This window comes from Coccinella septempunctata, chromosome 4 (assembly GCF_907165205.1).
Source record: "Coccinella septempunctata chromosome 4, icCocSept1.1, whole genome shotgun sequence".
NCBI lineage: Eukaryota > Metazoa > Arthropoda > Insecta > Coleoptera > Coccinellidae > Coccinella > Coccinella septempunctata.
This window is the reverse complement of record NC_058192.1, coordinates 33,703,780-33,719,861: the sequence shown is the minus strand read 5'-3', so window position 1 is coordinate 33,719,861 and position 16,082 is coordinate 33,703,780.

Sequence of the window (16,082 nt, the reverse complement as noted above, 5' to 3'; positions counted from 1 at the left end):
AAGTCGATTCGACAGAATATCATTTCAATTCCTAAGGAACTATTGGATCAATTCGAACCAAATCTTGAAACTGCACATAGTTTTCGGATTGAGATGCACATGTTGAATTTCAGTTCGATAGTTCAGATAGGAATTGAGATTTCAGTGGTCTATTCGGCAAAGTGTGATATCAATTCCTCGAAAACTGTTAGATCAATTCGAACCAAATTTTGAAACTGCAGATAGTTTTCGAAATGAGATGCACATGTTGAATTTCAGATCGATAGTTCTAATAGGAATGGAGATTTCAGAAGTCGATTCGACAAAATATCATTTCAATTCCTAAGGAACTATTGGATCAATTCGAACCAAATCTTGAAACTGCACAAAGTTTTCGGATTGAGATGCACATGTTGAATTTCAGTTCGATAGTTCAGATAGGAATTGAGATTTCAGTGGTCAATTCGGCAAAGTGTGATATCAATTCCTCGAAAACTGTTGGATCAATTCGAACCAAATCTTGAAACTGCACATAGTTTTCGAATTGAGATGCACATGTTGAATTTCAGTTCGATAGTTCAGATAGGAATTGAGATTTCAGTAGTCGATTCGGCAAAATATCATTTCAATTCCTAAGGAACTATTGGATCGATTCGAACCAAATCTTGAAACTGCACATAGTTTTCGAATTGAGATGCACATGTTGAATTTCGGTTCGATAGTTCAGATAGGAATTGAGATTTCAGTGGTCAATTCGGCAAAGTGTGATATCAATTCCTCGAAAACTGTTGGATCAATTCGAACCAAATCTTGAAACTGCACATAGTTTTCGAATTGAGATGCAAATGTTGAATTTCAGTTCGATAGTGCAGATAGGAATTGAGATTTCAGTGGTCTATTCGGCAAAGTGTGATATCAATTCCTCAAAAACTGTTGAACCAATTCGACCCAAATCTTGAAATCGCACATAGTTTTCGAATTGAGATGCACATGTTGAATTTCAGATCGATAGTTCTGATAGGAATGAAGATTTCAGTAGTCGATTCGGCAAAATATCATTTCAATTCCTAAAGAACTATTGGATCGATTCGAACCAAATCTTGAAACTGCACATGGTTTTCGAATTGAGATGCACATGTTGAATTTCAGTTCGATAGTTCAGATGGGAATTGTGATTTCAGTGGTCAATTCGGCAAAGTGTCATATCAATTCCTCAAAAACTGTTGGATCAATTCGAACCAAATCTTGAAACTGCACATAGTTTTCGGATTGAGATGCACATGTTGAATTTCAGATCGATAGTTCTAATCTCCATTCCTATTAGAACTATCGATCTGAAATTCAACATGTGCATCTCATTTCGAAAACTATCTGCAGTTTCAAAATTTGGTTCGAATTGATCCAACAGTTTTCGAGGAATTGATATCACACTTTGCCGAATAGACCACTGAAATCTCAATTCCTATCTGAACTATCGAACTGAAATACAACATGTGCATCTCAATCCGAAAACTATGTGCAGTTTCAAGATTTGGTTCGAATTGATCCAATAGTTCCTTAGGAATTGAAATGATATTTTGTCGAATCGACTTCTGAAATCTCCATTCCTATTAGAACTATCGATCTGAAATTCAACATGTGCATCTCAATTCGAAAACTATGTGCAGTTTCAAGATTTGGGTCGAATTGGTTCAACAGTTTTTGAGGAATTGATATCACACTTTGCCGAATAGACCACTGAAATCTCAATTCCTATCTGCACTATCGAACTGAAATTCAACATGTGCATCTCAATTCGAAAACTATGTGCAGTTTCAAGATTTGGTTCGAATTGATCCAACAGTTTTCGAGGAATTGATATCACACTTTGCCGAATTGACCACTGAAATCTCAATTCCTATCTGAACTATGGAACTGAAATTCAACATGTGCATCTCAATCCGAAAACTATGTGCAGTTTCAAGATTTGGTTCGAATTGATCCAACAGTTTTTGAGGAATTGATATGACACTTTGCCGAACTGACCACTGAAATCACAATTCCCATCTGAACTATCGAACTGAAATTCAACATGTGCATCTCAATTCGAAAACCATGTGCAGTTTCAAGATTTGGTTCGAATCGATCCAATAGTTCTTTAGGAATTGAAATGATATTTTGCCGAATCGACTACTGAAATCTTCATTCCTATCAGAACTATCGATCTGAAATTCAACATGTGCATCTCAATTCGAAAACTATGTGCGATTTCAAGATTTGGGTCGAATTGGTTCAACAGTTTTTGAGGAATTGATATCACACTTTGCCGAATAGACCACTGAAATCTCAATTCCTATCTGCACTATCGAACTGAAATTCAACATTTGCATCTCAATTCGAAAACTATGTGCAGTTTCAAGATTTGGTTCGAATTGATCCAACAGTTTTCGAGGAATTGATATCACACTTTGCCGAATTGACCACTGAAATCTCAATTCCTATCTGAACTATCGAACCGAAATTCAACATGTGCATCTCAATTCGAAAACTATGTGCAGTTTCAAGATTTGGTTCGAATCGATCCAATAGTTCCTTAGGAATTGAAATGATATTTTGCCGAATCGACTACTGAAATCTCAATTCCTATCTGAACTATCGAACTGAAATTCAACATGTGCATTTCAATTCGAAAACTATGTGCAGTTTCAAGATTTGGTTCGAATTGATCCAACAGTTTTCGAGGAATTGATATCACACTTTGCCGAATTAACCACTGAAATCTCAATTCCTATCTGAACTATCGAACTGAAATTCAACATGTGCATCTCAATCCGAAAACTTTGTGCAGTTTCAAGATTTGGTTCGAATTGATCCAATAGTTCCTTAGGAATTGAAATGATATTTTGTCGAATCGACTTCTGAAATCTCCATTCCTATTAGAACTATCGATCTGAAATTCAACATGTGCATCTCATTTCGAAAACTATCTGCAGTTTCAAAATTTGGTTCGAATTGATACAACAGTTTTCGAGGAATTGATATCACACTTTGCCGAATAGACCACTGAAATCTCAATTCCTATCTGAACTATCGAACTGAAATTCAACATGTGCATCTCAATCCGAAAACTATGTGCAGTTTCAAGATTTGGTTCGAATTGATCCAATAGTTCCTTAGGAATTGAAATGATATTCTGTCGAATCGACTTCTGAAATCTCCATTCCTATTAGAACTATCGATCTGAAATTCAACATGTGCATCTCATTTCGAAAACTATGTGCAGTTTCAAGATTTGGTTCGAATTGAACCAACAGTTTTGGAGGAATTGATATCACACTTTGCCGAATAGACCACTGAAATCACAATTCCTATCTGCACTATCGAACTGAAATTCAACATGTGCATCTCAATTCGAAAACTATGTGCAGTTTCAAGATTTGGTTCGAATCGATCCAACAGTTTTCGAGGAATTGATATCACACTTTGCCGAATTGACCACTGAAATCTCAATTCCTATCTGAACTATCGAACTGAAATTCAACATGTGCATCTCAATCCGAAAACTATGTGCAGTTTCAAGATTTGGTTCGAATTGATCCAACAGTTTTCGAGGAAATGATATGACACTTTGCCGAATTGACCACTGAAATCACAATTCCCATCTGAACAATCGAACTGAAATTCAACATGTGCATCTCAATTCGAAAACCATGTGCAGTTACAAGATTTGGTTCGAATCGATCCAATAGTTCCTTAGGAATTGAAATGATATTTTGCCGAATCGACTACTGAAATCTTCATTCCTATCTGAACTATCGATCTGAAATTCAACATGTGCATCTCAATTCGAAAACTATGTGCAGTTTCAAGATTTGGTTCGAATCGATCCAATAGTTCCTTAGGAATTGAAATGATATTTTGTCGAATCGACTTCTGAAATCTCCATTCCTATTAGAACTATCGATCTGAAATTCAACATGTGCATCTCATTTCGAAAACTATGTGCAGTTTCAAGATTTGGTTCGAATCGATCCAACAGTTTTCGAGGAATTGATATCACACTTTGCCGAATTGACCACTGAAATCTCAATTCCTATCTGCACTATCGAACTGAAATTCAACATGTGCATCTCAATTCGAAAACTATGTGCAGTTTCAAGATTTGGTTCGAATCGATCCAATAGTTCCTTAAGAATTGAAATGATATTTTGCCGAATCGACTACTGAAATCTTCATTCCTATCAGAACTATCGATCTGAAATTCAACATGTGCATCTCAATTCGAAAACTATGTGCAGTTTCAAGATTTGGGTCGAATTGATTCAACAGTTTTTGAGGAATTGATATCACACTTTGCCGAATAGACCACTGAAATCTCAATTCCTATCTGCACTATCGAACCGAAATTCAACATATGCATTTCAATTCGAAAACTATGTGCAGTTTCAAGATTTGGTTCGAATTGATCCAACAGTTTTCGAGGAATTGATATCACACTTTGCCGAATTGACCACTGAAATCTCAATTCCTATCTGAACTATCGAATTGAAATTCAACATGTGAATCTCAATCCGAAAACTATGTGCAGTTTCAAGATTTGGTTCGAATTGATCCAACAGTTTTCGAGGAATTGATATGAAACTTTGCCGAATTGACCACTGAAATCACAATACCCATCTGAACTATCGAACTGAAATTCAACATGTGCATCTCAATTCGAAAACCATGTGCAGTTTCAAGATTTGGTTCGAATCGATCCAATAGTTCCTTAGGAATTGAAATGATATTTTGCCGAATCGACTACTGAAATCTTCATTCCTATCAGAACTATCGATCTGAAATTCAACATGTGCATCTCAATTCGAAAACTATGTGCAGTTTCAAGATTTGGTTCGAATTGATCTAACAGTTTTCGAGGAATTGATATCACACTTTGCCGAATTGACCACTGAAATCTCAATTCCTATCTGAACTATCGAACCGAAATTCAACATGTGCATCTCAATTCGAAAACTATGTGCAGTTTCAAGATTTGGTTCGAATCGATCCTATAGTTCCTTAGGAATTGAAATGATATTTTGCCGAATCGACTACTGAAATCTCAATTCCTATCTGAACTATCGAACTGAAATTCAACATGTGCATCTCAATTCGAAAACTATGAGCAGTTTCAAGATTTGGTTCGAATCGATCCAACAGTTTTCGAGGAATTGATATCACACTTTGCCGAATTGACCACTGAAATCTCAATTCCTATCTGAACTATCGAACATAAATTCAACATGTGCATCTCAATTCGAAAACTATGTGCAGTTTCAAGATTTGGTTCGAATCGATCCAATAGTTCCTTAGGAATTGAAATGATATTTTGTCGAATCGACTACTGAAATCTCCATTCCTATCAGAACTATCGATCTGAAATTCAACATGTGCATCTCAATTCGAAAGCTATGTGCAGTTTCAAGATTTGGGTCGAATTGGTTCAACAGTTTTTGAGGAATTGATATCACACTTTGCCGAATAGACCACTGAAATCTCAATTCCTATCTGCACTATCGAACTGAAATTCAACATGTGCATCTCAATTCGAAAACTATGTGCAGTTTCAAGATTTGGTTCGAATTGATCCAACAGTTTTCGAGGAATTGATATCACACTTTGCCGAATTGACCACTGAAATCTCAATTCCTATCTGAACTATCGAACTGAAATTCAACATGTGCATCTCAATCCGAAAACTATGTGCAGTTTCAAGATTTGGTTCGAATTGATCCAACAGTTTTTGAGGAATTGATATCACACTTTGCCGAATTGACCACTGAAATCTCAATTCCTATCTGAACTATCGAACTGAAATTCAACATGTGCATCTCAACTCGAAAACTGTTGGATCGATTCGAACCAAATCTTGAAACTGCACATAGTTTTCGAAATGAGATGCACATGTTGAATTTCAGATCGATAGTTCTAATAGGAATGGAGATTTCAGAAGTCGATTCGGCAAAATATCATTTCAATTCTTAAGGAACTATTGGATCGATTCGAACCAAATCTTGAAACTGCACATAGTTTTCGAATTGAGATGCACATGTTGAATCTCAGTTCGATAGTGCAGATAGGAATTGAGATTTCAGTGGTCAATTCGGCAAAGTGTGATATCAATTCCTCGAAAACTGTTGGATCGATTCGAACCAAATCTTGAAACTGCACATAGTTTTCGAATTGAGATGCACATGTTGAATTTCAGATCGATAGTTCAGATAGGAATGAAGATTTCAGTAGTCGATTCGGCAAAATATCATTTCTATTCCTAAGGAACTATTGGATCGATTCGAACCAAATCTTGTAACTGCACATGGTTTTCGAATTGAGATGCACATGTTGAATTTCAGTTTGATAGTTCAGATGGGAATTGTGATTTCAGTGGTCAATTCGGCAAAGTGTCATATCAATTCCTCGAAAACTGTTGGATCAATTCGAACCAAATCTTGAAACTGCACATAGTTTTCGGATTGAGATGCACATGTTGAATTTCAGTTCGATAGTTCAGATAGGAATTGAGATTTCAGTGGTCAATTCGGCAAAGTGTGATATCAATTCCTCGAAAACTGTTGGATCGATTCGAACCAAATCTTGAAACTGCACATAGTTTTCGAAATGAGATGCACATGTTGAATATCAGATCGATAGTTCTAATAGGAATGGAGATTTCAGAAGTCGATTCGACAGAATATCATTTCAATTCCTAAGGAACTATTGGATCAATTCGAACCAAATCTTGAAACTGCACATAGTTTTCGGATTGAGATGCACATGTTGAATTTCAGTTCGATAGTTCAGATAGGAATTGAGATTTCAGTGGTCTATTCGGCAAAGTGTGATATCAATTCCTCGAAAACTGTTGGATCAATTCGAACCAAATTTTGAAACTGCAGATAGTTTTCGAAATGAGATGCACATGTTGAATTTCAGATCGATAGTTCTAATAGGAATGGAGATTTCAGAAGTCGATTCGACAAAATATCATTTCAATTTCTAAGGAACTATTGGATCAATTCGAACCAAATCTTGAAACTGCACAAAGTTTTCGGATTGAGATGCACATGTTGAATTTCAGTTCGATAGTTCAGATAGGAATTGAGATTTCAGTGGTCAATTCGGCAAAGTGTGATATCAATTCCTCGAAAACTGTTGGATCAATTCGAACCAAATCTTGAAACTGCACATAGTTTTCGAATTGAGATGCACACGTTGAATTTCAGTTCGATAGTTCAGATAGGAATTGAGATTTCAGTAGTCGATTCGGCAAAATATCATTTCAATTCCTAAGGAACTATTGGATCGATTCGAACCAAATCTTGAAACTGCACATAGTTTTCGAATTGAGATGCACATGTTGAATTTCGGTTCGATAGTTCAGATAGGAATTGAGATTTCAGTGGTCAATTCGGCTAAGTGTGATATCAATTCCTCGAAAACTGTTGAACCAATACGACCCAAATCTTGAAATCGCACATAGTTTTCGAATTGAGATGCACATGTTGAATTTCAGATCGATAGTTCTGATAGGAATGAAGATTTCAGTAGTCGATTCGGCAAAATATCATTTCAATTCCTAAGGAACTATTGGATCGATTCGAACCAAATCTTGAAACTGCACATGGTTTTCGAATTGAGATGCACATGTTGAATTTCAGTTCGATAGTTCAGATGGGAATTGTGATTTCAGTGGTCAATTCGGCAAAGTGTCATATCAATTCCTCAAAAACTGTTGGATCGATTCGAACCAAATCTTGAAACTGCACATAGTTTTCGAATTGAGATGCACATGTTGAATTTCGGTTCGATAGTTCAGATAGGAATTGAGATTTCAGTGGTCAATTCGGCTAAGTGTGATATCAATTCCTCGAAAACTGTTGAACCAATACGACCCAAATCTTGAAATCGCACATAGTTTTCGAATTGAGATGCACATGTTGAATTTCAGATCGATAGTTCTGATAGGAATGAAGATTTCAGTAATCGATTCGGCAAAATATCATTTCAATTCCTAAGGAACTATTGGATCGATTCGAACCAAATCTTGAAACTGCACATAGTTTTCGAATTGAGATGCACATGTTGAATTTATGTTCGATAGTTCAGATAGGAATTGAGATTTCAGTGGTCAATTCGGCAAAGTGTGATATCAATTCCTCGAAAACTGTTGGATCGATTCGAACCAAATCTTGAAACTGCACATAGTTTTCGAATTGAGATGCACATGTTGAATTTCAGTTCGATAGTTCAGATAGGAATTGAGATTTCAGTAGTCGATTCGGCAAAATATCATTTCAATTCCTAAGGAACTATAGGATCGATTCGAACCAAATCTTGAAACTGCACATAGTTTTCGAATTGAGATGCACATGTTGAATTTCGGTTCGATAGTTCAGATAGGAATTGAGATTTCAGTGGTCAATTCGGCAAAGTGTGATATCAATTCCTCGAAAACTGTTGGATCAATTCGAACCAAATCTTGAAACTGCACATAGTTTTCGAATTGAGATGCACATGTTGAATTTCAGTTCGATAGTGCAGATAGGAATTGAGATTTCAGTGGTCTATTCGGCAAAGTGTGATATCAATTCCTCAAAAACTGTTGAACCAATTCGACCCAAATTTTGAAACTGCACATAGTTTTCGAATTGAGATGCACATGTTGAATTTCAGATCGATAGTTCTGATAGGAATGAAGATTTCAGTAGTCGATTCGGCAAAATATCATTTCAATTCTTAAGGAACTATTGGATCGATTCGAACCAAATCTTGAAACTGCACATAGTTTTCGAATTATTATTATTATTATTATTATTATTATTATTATTAATAAACAAAAAGAGTAGGGGTTTTCACCCATAAACTCAAAATTACAAAGAGAAAAAAAAAAAAAAACACTCGAATGCAATGGGCACAAAGAAATGAAAAAAAAAAACAAAACCCGAGAAATAAGCACCTATTCACAGTAACATGAAAAAGTCAATTCTGGTCGCGAATAAGCCGGTCGAGTCGGTTTTTGAACGTGTTAACCGAATCAGCGTCAACAACAGTGTGAGGCAGCCCATTCCATCTGTCAAAAACCCGGTTGGAAAGGAACGTTTGTCGCAGTGTGGTCCTGAAATTCTCCTTCGCCAGTTTGAAGGCATGGCCACGGAGTTGTGTGCTGCTTCTCATGTAGAGGTGATCAAGATTCACACCGAAGAATCCATGCAAAGCCCGGTAGGTAACAATAAGATCTCCTCTGTTACGTCGATCCTCAAAGGATTGTAGGTTCATTAACCTCAAACGAGCCTGGTAGTCTGGCCTTATCCTCCCAAAAGGAATTCTTGTATTCCAACGCTGCACAGACTCGAGGAGAAGTTGGTCGCTCCTGAGAGAAGGACACCACACCGGTCCAGCATACTCCATCAAAGGGCGCACGTAACTGCAATAGAGCATCCGACAAGTTTCCAAGCTACAACCCCTGAACGACCTTTGAATCATATAGGTCATCTGTCTTGCCTTTGCCACGGTAGCCGCCACGTGTTGGGACCAGCTCAAATCATGGGACACCATGATACCCAAATCATTATAGTGGTCAACAGGGGCTAAACGTTGACCATCCACCACGTAATGAAACTTCGGATTACCTCTACCTAGATGTAAAACTCGGCATTTGCTAGTGTTCAGTGGCAACAACCATGCTCGACACCAATCCTCCACAGCCCGCAAATCGTCCTGTAAAGTCCTCGCATTCGATGAGTTGTTATATATTTTTGTGTCATCCGCAAAAAGAGCACATGGAGATCTCAGAAGTCGAGGCAGATCAGACGTGTACAACAAGAAGAGAATGGGGCCCAAGACGGATCCCTGCGGAACACCACTGGTCATCAAATTGTCTGCAGATGAGTGAACATCTGCCACTCTCACTCGAAACGTTCTATTGGAGAGAAAGGCCTTGATCCACGAGAGCAACCCACCTCTAATGCCCAGGTGCCGCAGCTTGAACAGGAGACGACGATGCGGGACCCGGTCAAACGCCCTGGAGAAGTCCAAGTACAGTACATCCACAGGTGAGCCCCGATCCAAGGATCGAGTCCAATCATTCAGGCAGCTCAGTAGATTAGTCATAGTAGACCGACCAGGAACAAAACCGTGCTGTTCACGAGGTACTATGTAATGTGTAAGCGCAAATTGAAGAAGTTGCTCACAGACAATTCTCTCCAAGACCTTGGATACCGAGGAGGTGAGGCTTATGGGTCGGCAATTATTGGGCGAGAGTTTGTCACCCTTTTTGAATATAGGCGTTACCGACGCCTTCAGCCAATCCTTTGGGAGAGCGGAAGTAGCCAACGACTGCTTAAAAATGATGGACAAGGGGAGAGCAATGGCAGAAGCACATTTTTTTAGTGTGAAAGGAGAAAGTCCATCCGGGCCAGGAGAGGAAGACTCCTTGAGACTCATCAGATGTTTGAGCACCAATTCCTCATCAACAGCAACAACCTCAAGCTCATCACCAGGACCAGGAATACGAACCGAGGGCAATGGTCCATCCGGTTCGGAACAGCAGACGCCAGCAAAGACTTCAGCAAGGGAATCCGCGGATTCTCGAGCATCTTTAGAAATATCTCCTGCAGAATTTCTGACCAACGGGAAAGATACTCTCGAGTTCATTGTTGCTCTCATGTACTTGAAAAACTTCTTCCGGTTCCTGCTGGAGGCAAGTTGGGACTCGTAGGAGGTTTTTGCCTTGTTGATCTCAGTTGAAACAAAGTTGGAGTAGGACCTATGGTTACGGTAATCGGCATCAGATCTACTGCGGAGGTATCTTTGCCACAAAGATTTTTTAGATCTGATCATCTTCAGAATATTCTGGCTAATCCATGGCTTGATTGGGTTCTGTTTAATGGTCCTCAGTCGAGTGAACCTTGAGAGCGTTGCCTTCATAATATCGACAAATTTGTTCCACATGATATCGACGTCATCATCCCGCTCGAACAAATCGACCCAGCACATTTTATGAAGTTCGGAATTCACAGCGTCGTAATTGATTATTGGGACTGAGCGGTTATGTCGGTTCAAACTACTTGAAAAATTGATCTGAAGTGCCGCAGCCAAAACTGCATGGTCGGACTTCCCCAACGGAGGCTGATATTCTATTCCAGAAATCAGGTTGGGATCGGAAGATATAATCCAGTCCAGCAAAGATGGACTCTGACCATCTCTAAATCTTGTAGGCTGCAGAACAAGCTGCTGCAATCCAGAATCAACAAACAATTTAGCTAACGGGTACGATGGTGAAGTGGATGCAGGAACGTGTATAAGTGGAAACCGAACGTCAGGGCAATTAAAATCTCCTGCAATCAATACGTTCCTTTCTGTCAAAGATAATTTGGACAGAAAATCAGACAGAGCTTGATCAGAAAGACAAGGTCTTGGACGATAAATACAGCCTAGTGTGATTGAAAAATCTTTATTCGAGATGTTTAGAAATAGATTATCAATCCCAGACCAGTCCTCGTGCACAGCTTTGATGTTGAAATTGTCGGAAATGCAGTCGCTCACGTAGATACAAACACCACGGTAACCAACTGCTTCCTTGTTATCATCGCGGTAAAGAGTATAAGTGGGAATAGTGTAAACACTGTCCTTGATTGAGGGTTTGAGCCAAGTCTCCGATAACATAATGATACTAGGACGATAACACCGAATGAGCGACTGCAGTTCAGAGAATTTAGATCCAAGGGATTGTATATTGGTATACATTACAGGCCATGATCTTATATTATCTAGTTTTTTTTCGAAGTATATGGTGAAGCACTTGCAGCATTAGTCACGATTCTAGGACAGCCCTTCACATACTTAATCGTTAGATTTCCTTCCCCTCCGGACTGCCTCGTCTTCAACTCCTCGCGCAGGGCGTTCAGCTGATTAATCTGCTCTCTCGTCTTATCATCCTTAATAGATATATTTTTGAATCGTGGTTCTCCACGAAGGGAAAGTTTGTTCCTCAAGATCCGAGTCACAGCATCGGGGGCAGAAAACGAGACCTTCAACCAACGTGGTCTCGAAGTATTCTTAGCTTGAAGACGTGTCACTCCAACAATGCTGGAACCAGAAGGTTTATGAATGTGTTCAACAATTTCCCTTGCAAGCACCATATCCCGAGAAGAATCTCCGCTCTCCGGCACATCGACTAAAATGACATTGTGCGACCTCTTAAAGCGTTCCAGAACCTCAGAATAGTCAGAACCAGGTCGAGAAAGCGAAGAAATACCGCTCTCAAGGGTAGTCACCCTCTCCCTCATCGCGGACAAATCCTCCGACAAAGTCGCCTGGGATAGACCAATCGTGTGGACATCCTCCGAACATCGCTCCAGTGAGTTTTGATGCTCGGATAGGATTCTTGAATGATCGCTCAAAGTGGACGTGCAAACAGAAATTTGAGAAAATAGATCGTCCTGTCGCTTCTCCACACGATCGACACTGGCAATCAAGGTTTGCATTTGATTCATGAGCAAATTGAAGTGTTCCAAGGTAATAAGTTGACTCTTAGATGAATCAGAGTTCGAGATAGACGGAGAAATAGAGGAACCGCTGGCACGACTTCGCATAGAGCGTTCACTGGAGGAACAGGCAGTACAATCCCATCTGCAATTTTGACTGCTCTTCAATATACATAACTCCTTGTCTGACAAATTAGCACAAGAAGCGTGAAAGCATTTACTGCATTTTGAGCAGGATATAGATGATTGACTACTCAAAACGGTCTTAACGCAGAAAGGACAGGATGGCGGCATTTTGAGAACAAACTAAGTGCAGGCAACAGGTTGGGGATAAACAGAATGGACACGCTTCACTTCCTTGGGTCTGTAAGGAAGACTTAAAAGACAGATCAGGAGGACCACGAAAACAAGGAAAACCAGGAAAGGAAAGATAAAATGTCACGGATCAGACGTAGAGCGTCCACGAATACTCCGCTCCGACGCAAAATGATAAAACGCCTATCCCAACGCCAGCTGATGCAGTAGTGAAGACTGAACAACAAATCACAGTCAGAAGATGTTAATTTATAATATCGGGATCTTGAATTACGGGGCACCCGCTATGCGTACCTCTTTAGACTCGGGGGAATATTCAAAACAAATAATAAAAATACCACCTCATCACAGTGGAAAAAAACCAAAAATCAAGTCTTGAATCTCTCACCTCTTGATTTAATAACTTATTACACTCAAAACAACAAAAAAAAACAACCAACCGACTCAACAGATATGATTCAAAAACTTGTAGAGCACGGCCTATGCATCGAGTACCTGAGCGAATCAATTGAGATGCACATGTTGAATTTCAGTTCGATAGTGCAGATAGGAATTGAGATTTCAGTGGTCAATTCGGCAAAGTGTGATATCAATTCCTCGAAAACTGTTGGATCGATTCGAACCAAATCTTGAAACTGCACATAGTTTTCGAAATGAGATGCACATGTTGAATTTCAGATCGATAGTTCTAATAGGAATGGAGATTTCAGAAGTCGATTCGACAAAATATCATTTCAATTCCTAAGGAACTATTGGATCGATTCGAACCAAATCTTGAAACTGCACATAGTTTTCGAATTGAGATGCACATGTTGAATTTCAGATCGATAGTTCAGATAGGAATGAAGATTTCAGTAGTCGATTCGGCAAAATATCATTTCAATTCCTAAGGAACTATTGGATCGATTCGAACCAAATCTTGTAACTGCACATGGTTTTCGAATTGAGATGCACATGTTGAATTTCAGTTCGATAGTTCAGATGGGAATTGTGATTTCAGTGGTCAATTCGGCAAAGTGTCATATCAATTCCTCGAAAACTGTTGGATCAATTCGAACCAAATCTTGAAACTGCACATAGTTCTCGGATTGAGATGCACATGTTGAATTTCAGTTCGATAGTTCAGATAGGAATTGAGATTTCAGTGGTCAATTCGGCAAAGTGTGATATCAATTCCTCGAAAACTGTTGGATCGATTCGAACCAAATCTTGAAACTGCACATAGTTTTCGAATTGAGATGCACATGTTGAATTTCAGTTCGATAGTGCAGATAGGAATTGAGATTTCAGTGGTCTATTCGGCAAAGTGTGATATCAATTCCTCCAAAACTGTTGGTTCAATTCGAACCAAATCTTGAAACTGCACATAGTTTTCGAAATGAGATGCACATGTTGAATTTCAGATCGATAGTTCTAATAGGAATGGAGATTTCAGAAGTCGATTCGACAGAATATCATTTCAATTCCTAAGGAACTATTGGATCAATTCGAACCAAATCTTGAAACTGCACATAGTTTTCGGATTGAGATGCACATGTTGAATTTCAGTTCGATAGTTCAGATAGGAATTGAGATTTCAGTGGTCTATTCGGCAAAGTGTGATATCAATTCCTCGAAAACTGTTAGATCAATTCGAACCAAATTTTGAAACTGCAGATAGTTTTCGAAATGAGATGCACATGTTGAATTTCAGATCGATAGTTCTAATAGGAATGGAGATTTCAGAAGTCGATTCGACAAAATATCATTTCAATTCCTAAGGAACTATTGGATCAATTCGAACCAAATCTTGAAACTGCACAAAGTTTTCGGATTGAGATGCACATGTTGAATTTCAGTTCGATAGTTCAGATAGGAATTGAGATTTCAGTGGTCAATTCGGCAAAGTGTGATATCAAATCCTCGAAAACTGTTGGATCAATTCGAACCAAATCTTGAAACTGCACATAGTTTTCGAATTGAGATGCACATGTTGAATTTCAGTTCGATAGTTCAGATAGGAATTGAGATTTCAGTAGTCGATTCGGCAAAATATCATTTCAATTCCTAAGGAACTATTGGATCGATTCGAACCAAATCTTGAAACTGCACATAGTTTTCGAATTGAGATGCACATGTTGAATTTCGGTTCGATAGTTCAGATAGGAATTGAGATTTCAGTGGTCAATTCGGCAAAGTGTGATATCAATTCCTCGAAAACTGTTGGATCAATTCGAACCAAATCTTGAAACTGCACATAGTTTTCGAATTGAGATGCAAATGTTGAATTTCAGTTCGATAGTGCAGATAGGAATTGAGATTTCAGTGGTCTATTCGGCAAAGTGTGATATCAATTCCTCAAAAACTGTTGAACCAATTCGACCCAAATCTTGAAATCGCACATAGTTTTCGAATTGAGATGCACATGTTGAATTTCAGATCGATAGTTCTGATAGGAATGAAGATTTCAGTAGTCGATTCGGCAAAATATCATTTCAATTCCTAAAGAACTATTGGATCGATTCGAACCAAATCTTGAAACTGCACATGGTTTTCGAATTGAGATGCACATGTTGAATTTCAGTTCGATAGTTCAGATGGGAATTGTGATTTCAGTGGTCAATTCGGCAAAGTGTCATATCAATTCCTCAAAAACTGTTGGATCAATTCGAACCAAATCTTGAAACTGCACATAGTTTTCGGATTGAGATGCACATGTTGAATTTCAGTTCGATAGTTCAATATTTTGTCGAATCGACTTCTGAAATCTCCATTCCTATTAGAACTATCGATCTGAAATTCAACATGTGCATCTCATTTCGAAAACTATCTGCAGTTTCAAAATTTGGTTCGAATTGATCCAACAGTTTTCGAGGAATTGATATCACACTTTGCCGAATAGACCACTGAAATCTCAATTCCTATCTGAACTATCGAACTGAAATACAACATGTGCATCTCAATCCGAAAACTATGTGCAGTTTCAAGATTTGGTTCGAATTGATCCAATAGTTCCTTAGGAATTGAAATGATATTTTGTCGAATCGACTTCTGAAATCTCCATTCCTATTAGAACTATCGATCTGAAATTCAACATGTGCATCTCAATTCGAAAACTATGTGCAGTTTCAAGATTTGGGTCGAATTGGTTCAACAGTTTTTGAGGAATTGATATCACACTTTGCCGAATAGACCACTGAAATCTCAATTCCTATTTGCACTATCGAACTGAAATTCAACATGTGCATCTCAATTCGAAAACTATGTGCAGTTTCAAGATTTGGTTCGAATTGATCCAACAGTTTT